We start from the raw sequence: 6,319 nt of genomic DNA, 5'->3' as shown, positions 1-6,319 counted from the left end.
AAAAAAATTATGTTGTGGCTCATGCCTGTAATCCTAGCACTTTGGGAGGCTGAGGTGGGCGGATCACCTGAGGTCAGGAGTTCAAGACCAGCCTGGCCATCATAGTGAAACCCCATCTTTAAAAAAATAATAATTATGTTGGTTATGCAGTGAGCAGGGTAAAACAATCCTGGCTCCACCATGTACTACCCAGGTCACTATAGGCAAGGACTTTTGCTCTCATAGGTAAGGGATGAGTTACTGCTGTGAAACAGAGATAATATTTGCCTCACAGAGCTGCCAGAACTAGCAAATGAGATAATCTATTATACATTCAATAAGCTATGTTTATTTCATTATTAATACAAAAGGGTATGTACTTTTTTTTCCTTTTTGAGACAGAGTTTCATTCTTGTTACCCAGGCTGGAGTGCAATGGTGTGATCTCAGCTCGCTGCAACCTCCGCCTCCTGGGTTCAAGTGATTCTCCTGCCTCAGCCTCCCGAGTAGCTGGGATTACAGGCATGCACCACCATGCCCAGCTAATTTTGTATTTTTAGTAGAGATGGAGTTTCTCCATGTTGGTCAGGCAGGTCTTGAACTCCCGACCTCAGGTGATCCACCCGCCTCTGCCTCCCAAAGTGCTAGGATTACAAGTGTGAGCCACCACGTCTGGCCAAGGGTATGTACTTTTATCATCCTTATTTTATAGATAAGGCAGCTGAGAGACAAGAGTTTAAGTAAGTCGTCCAGTGTTGCTTAGCTGATAAATAGCAAACACTAGAATTTAAACTCACATAGTGTGGTTTTAGAATCTTTTCTCTTGCCCACTATGTGAATGCCATAAAGGTGTAGAATTTGTTGTTATTGTTGTTGTTCACTGATAATTTCATATGCCTAGATCTGACAAATCATATGACTTCATTACAGCAAATGGTAACTTTCACTAAACTAAAATAAAAAAAACAATAAAATGACTATTTGGCAGTAGTTTAACTGTTCTAAGAAAGGTGTTCTGATGTTTTGCTATAAAATAGTGCCACCATTCATAATTTTAAATCTGCAGAAGTGAATTATTTGACTTTCTTGGGCGCTTATTAAGCATTCCTGACACCTGATGGTAACATATATAAATTGCAAGGGGAGATATTTTTATGAGGTATGTCCCCTTTGAGACCTGAATTGGTACAAGACCTCTCTCTTAAGTAATGGCTATGAAGGAGAGAGAGCTCCTCTTGTGGCTGAATTTTATGTTTATTAAGAATTTAGATAAAAGAGACTTTGTAATGATGATTTTGAATTTTATGTTTATTAAGAATTTTATGTTTATTAAGAACTTAGACAAAAGAGACTTTGTAATGAAGAAGATTTTGAAAAGATTTTTCCAAACAGCCTTATAAGGAAAAATCAATAGCCTATTACTAATCTCACGTTGACATAGGCCACGGAGGTGTACATGCATACAGCCCAGAAGAAATCAGTCATATAGTCCCTAACTATGCTGATTCCCTTTCCCTCCTCTGTAAAGTCACTGTTGACTTAGATTAGTAAATGGATTCATACAGAGGAAATAAAGCAGTTCATAATAATAATGATAATACCAACAGTTACCGTTCATTATGCTAAGGGCTTTGGATGTATTGTTTCATCTAATCCTCTCAACAACTCTATCGATCCACTTATTTTAAAAAATATTTATTTCTGGAGTTGACGTAAGAAAGAAAAAAAATATTATGTGTCACACACTCTTGTAGGTGCTAGGAATATAGCAATAAACAAATAAGATGAAAATCCCTGGCCTCATAGAAAATAACTTATAGTAGTAGAGGCAGATGACAAACACGTAAATTAGTCAACCGTATTGTGTGTTAGATTGTTTTCAGTTCTGTTGAGAAGAATGAAAGCAGGGAGAAGGAATAGGGAGTGTTGGGGAGAATTACAATTTTAAATAGAGTGATAGAGAGACTCTGGCTGAGAAAATGATGTCTGAAGAGATAAGGAGTTGCTATGAAGACATTTGAAAGAAGAGCATTTTAGCAGAGGGAAAAGCAAGTCAAAACCCCCTACGAAGGAGCATGATTTGTAGTCTTGAAGAATAGCAATAAAGAGGCCTATGACTGGAGTAACATGGGCAGAATGAGGGGTTGAAAGTAAATGTCAGAGAGATAATCAGAAGCCAGATGACAGAGACTTGTAAGTCATGTGATGGTCTCTGGCTTTTACTTTGAGCAAGACAGGGAGCCACTTGAAGGTGTTAGCAGAGGCAGCAACACAATTTGACTTATATTTTAATAAAAACACAATGGCTGCTGTATTAAAAAAGATCAAAGGGAAGTGGCAAGGCAGAAGCAGAGAGAGCAGTTCGGTTACCACGACAATCCAGAGAGAAATGATAGTGGTTTGCACAGATTGTAGCACTGGGGGTCTTAAGAAGTGCTCAAATGGTTGCCATGAGCCTAGATCATGCCGCTGCACTCCAGCCTCGTGACAGAGCGAGACTCTGTCTCAAAAAGAAAAAAGGCCACGCACAGTGGCTCATGCCTGTAATCCTAACACTTTGAGAGGCCAAGGTGAGTGGATCACCTGAGGTCAGGAGTTTGAGCCCAGCCTGGTCAACATGGTGAAACCCCTTCTCTACTAAAAAACAACTACAACAACAACAAAAAACAAAATTAGCCAGGCATGGTGGCGCATGACTGAATCCAAGCTACTCCAGAGGCTGAGGCAGGAGAATCACTTGAACCTGGGAGGTAGAGGTTGTAGTAAACCAAGATCGTACCACTGCACTCCAGCCTGGGCAATTAAAAAGCCAAACTCTATCTAAAAAAAGTGCTATGATTTTGGATATAATTTGAAGCAGAACCAACAGGATCTCCTCAAGTATTTGGATGTGGGGTGTGGGAGAGATATAAAAAATGATACGAAGATGTGAAGGAACAATGAGATGATCATTTGCAAGATGAAGAAGCAAGTTTTTGTTGAAGTAGATGTTGGCAAGATTAGGAGCTTGTTTTTAGACCTGTTAAGTCTGAGATGCCTTTGGTTATCTAAGTGGAGAAGTTTAGGAGGCAGTTGAATGTAAATGTCTGGAATTCAGGGGATTTGTTTAGATTAGAGGTAAGTTTAGGAATAATAGGCATGCTGATGGTATTCAAAGTCATAAAACTGATGACATCTCAAAGAAAGTGTATGGCCAGGCCTGGCAGCTCACGCCTGTAATCCCAGCTCTTTGGGAGGTCGAGGTGGGTGGATCACCTGAGGTCAGGAGTTCAAGACTAGCCTGGCCAACACAGTGAAACCCCATCTCTAAAACAAAACAAAACAAAAACAAACAAATCAAAGAAAGTGTATGTAGATAAAAAGTGAGAAAAAGATTCAAGACTGAGCAGTGAGGCACCCAATATTAAGAGGTTAAAAAGATGAGGAAAAACTAGCAACAGAGACCAATGAGAGGTGCCTAAGGTAGGAGAAAAGTCAAGAGTATAGTTTCTTGGAAAAAAAAGTGAAGAAAGCACATTCACGTGGAGGAGGAAAGAGTGATTAACCTTATCAGAAGCCACAGATGACTCAGATAAGAGCTGATGAGTGACTGCTGGATTTAGAAAGGTGGAGTCTTTGGTGACAGTGACATGGTATTTCAGTGGTGTGGAGGTGCAAACAGCCTGAGCGGTGCCACAAATGGAACTAGGGTTCCTTGGAGAAATGATCAATTCCAGATTTGAGGGAGGAAATGTACAAAATGGCACAGCTTGCTGTGCCAAAAAGCAAGGAAGCTATCAAATACTAATAAGGACTTTGTAAAAGAGCACACATACATGCAACAACTTTAAGGGGCCCCTGAAGTTGGCACACTTGGGCAGTGAAACTATTATATGTAATCTTTGGAAACATTAAATACATAAACCTCTAAGAAATAGTAAGTATTATATACCTACAAAAAGCACTTAATTGTCACTTCTGGAGACTGTTAGGACACCAATTTATTACTCTAAAAATTGGTAAATAGTAGCAAAAAAAACCAAGCATTTGTCCCATCTTTCCTGAAATGAGTTTCAGGGTAATCAAATAGTTAATATAGTTCTTGAATCTTATTATTCTACATAGAAGAATTCCAACTAATAAATGCAAAGGGAATGACGAAAGTAGAAAATCACCATTTTACAATATTTAATGAAACATCTAAGCAACAATCATCAGTGGATGTTGAAACCATTAGGACAAATAACAATAGAGAGCTTTATAAGCAATGTACCAGCTAACACCTCTGAAATCACTGATTAATCTTAACATTATTAAAAGTGTGACAATGAAACATTACAGTATATACCTCCAAATGTGATGCAGTAGGACATACTTAGTGTACTTAGAATACTATGTGAAGTATTCTTGCAAATATAAACAAACAAACAAATAAAACTTAAATTGGATCAAGTCTTTAGGTCAGGGGTGGGCAAACTTTCTGTAAAAGGCCGGATAGTAAATACTTCAGGCTTTGTGGGCTACATGCAATCTTTATCAAATATTCTCCTCTGTTCTTCTTGTGTTTTAAATTTGTTTTAACAACTCTTAAAAAAAATCCCCAATGGAACAGAATAGAAAGCCCAGAAATAAATCCACCTTTTTATGGTCAATTGATCTTTGATGAAGGTACCAAAAACATACAGTGGGAAAGGGACAGTCTCTTCCATAAATGATGCTGGGAAAACTGGATATTCACATACAGAAGAAGCAAATTGGACGCTTATCTCATCCCATATGCGAAAATCAACTCAAAATCGATTAAAGACTAAAATTTAAGACCTGAAACTGTAAACTACTAGAAGAAAACATAGCGAAAGCTTTTTGACACTGATATTTACAAAGATTTTAAAAATATAGCTCCAAAAGCACAGGCAACAAAAGGATGGGTAGACAAATTGAACTGCAGGAAACTAAAAAGGTGCATAGCACAGGAAACAAGTAACAAAGTGAAGAGACAACCAAAGGAGTAGAAGAAAATATGCAAACCATACATCTGATAAGGGGCTAACAGCCATAATATATAAGGAACTCAATTCAATTGCAAGAAAACAACCAGATTTCAAAATGGGCATAGTACTTCAGTAGACACATAGCAAAAGAATACACACAAACAGTCTACATATATATGAAAAATGTTCAACATTTCTAATCATCAGGGACATGCAAATTAATTAAACACCACCTCACACCTGTTAGAAGAACTACTGTCAAAAAGATGAAAGACAAGTTTGGAGAGGATACAGAGAAAAGGAACTCATATATTGCTGGTGGGAATGTAAATTAATACAGTCATTATGGAAAATGGTATGAAGATTCCTCTTCAAAAAATTAAAAACAGAACTATCACATGATTTGGCAATTCTGCTTCTAAGTATATATCCAAAGAAAATGAAAACAGTATGTGAAAAACATATCTGTACTCCCATGTTCAATGAAGCATTATTTACAATAGCCAAGATATGAAATAAATCTAAATGTCCATTAACAGATTAATGGATAAAGAAAATGCACATGCACACAATGGAATACTATTCAGCTCTTTAAAAGAAGGAAATCCTGTCATTTGTGACAGCATGAATAAACTTGGAAAATATTATGCTACGTGAAATAAGCGAGGCACAGAAAGACAAATACTGCCGGGCGCGGTGGCTCAAGCCTGTAATCCCAGCACTTTGGGAGGCTGAGGCGGGTGGATCACGATGTCAAGAGATCGAGACCATCCTGGTCAACATGGTGAAACCCCGTCTCTACTAAAAATACAAAACATTAGCTGGGCATGGTGGCGTGTGCCTGTAATCCCAGCTACTCAGGAGGTTGAGGCAGGAGAATTGCCTGAACCCAGGAGGCGGAGGTTGCAGTGAGCCGAGATTGTGCCATTGCACTCCAGCCTGGGTAACAAGAGTGAAACTCTGTCTCAAAAAAAAAAAAGACAAATATTGCAGGATCTTATTTGTGGACTCTAAAAACAGTCAAACTGAGAAGCACAGAGTAGAACGGTGGTTATCTGGGGCTGGCTATGAGGAATGGGAGATGTTAACAAAAGGGTACAAAGTTTCAGTTAGACACAAATAAGTTCTGGTGATCTATTGTACAAATGATGACTGTAGCTAATAATAATGTATTGTGTACTCCAAAATTACAAAGAGAGGCTGGGTGTAGTGGCTCACACCTGTAATCCCAGCACTTTGGGAGGTCAAGGCGGGCAGATTACTTGAGGTCAGGAGCTTGAGACCAGCCTGGCCAACATGGTGAAACCCCATGTCCACTAACAACACAAACATTAGCTGGGAATGGTGCCATGAGCCTGTAATTCCAGCTAC

At 38.6% G+C, this 6,319-nt stretch overlaps 1 long non-coding RNA gene across 1 annotated transcript in view; it reads right to left on the bottom strand.

Annotated features, from left to right (window-relative positions):
- The window catches only part of LOC108290133, an 8,273-nt gene extending 4,339 nt beyond the window's left edge, over window positions 1-3,934 (bottom strand). The window contains exon 1 of the long non-coding RNA XR_001819451.2: window positions 3,923-3,934. This is a non-coding gene — a long non-coding RNA (uncharacterized LOC108290133). The remainder of the gene's footprint in view (window positions 1-3,922) is intronic.
- Between the last annotated feature and the right edge of the window lie 2,385 nt (window positions 3,935-6,319).

The sequence above is a fragment of the Cebus imitator genome, unplaced genomic scaffold (assembly GCF_001604975.1).
Source record: "Cebus imitator isolate Cc_AM_T3 unplaced genomic scaffold, Cebus_imitator-1.0 Scaffold424, whole genome shotgun sequence".
NCBI classification, from domain to species: Eukaryota; Metazoa; Chordata; class Mammalia; order Primates; family Cebidae; genus Cebus; species Cebus imitator.
The sequence above is the reverse complement of the archived record's forward strand: the minus strand, read 5'-3'. Positions and strand labels throughout refer to the sequence as shown.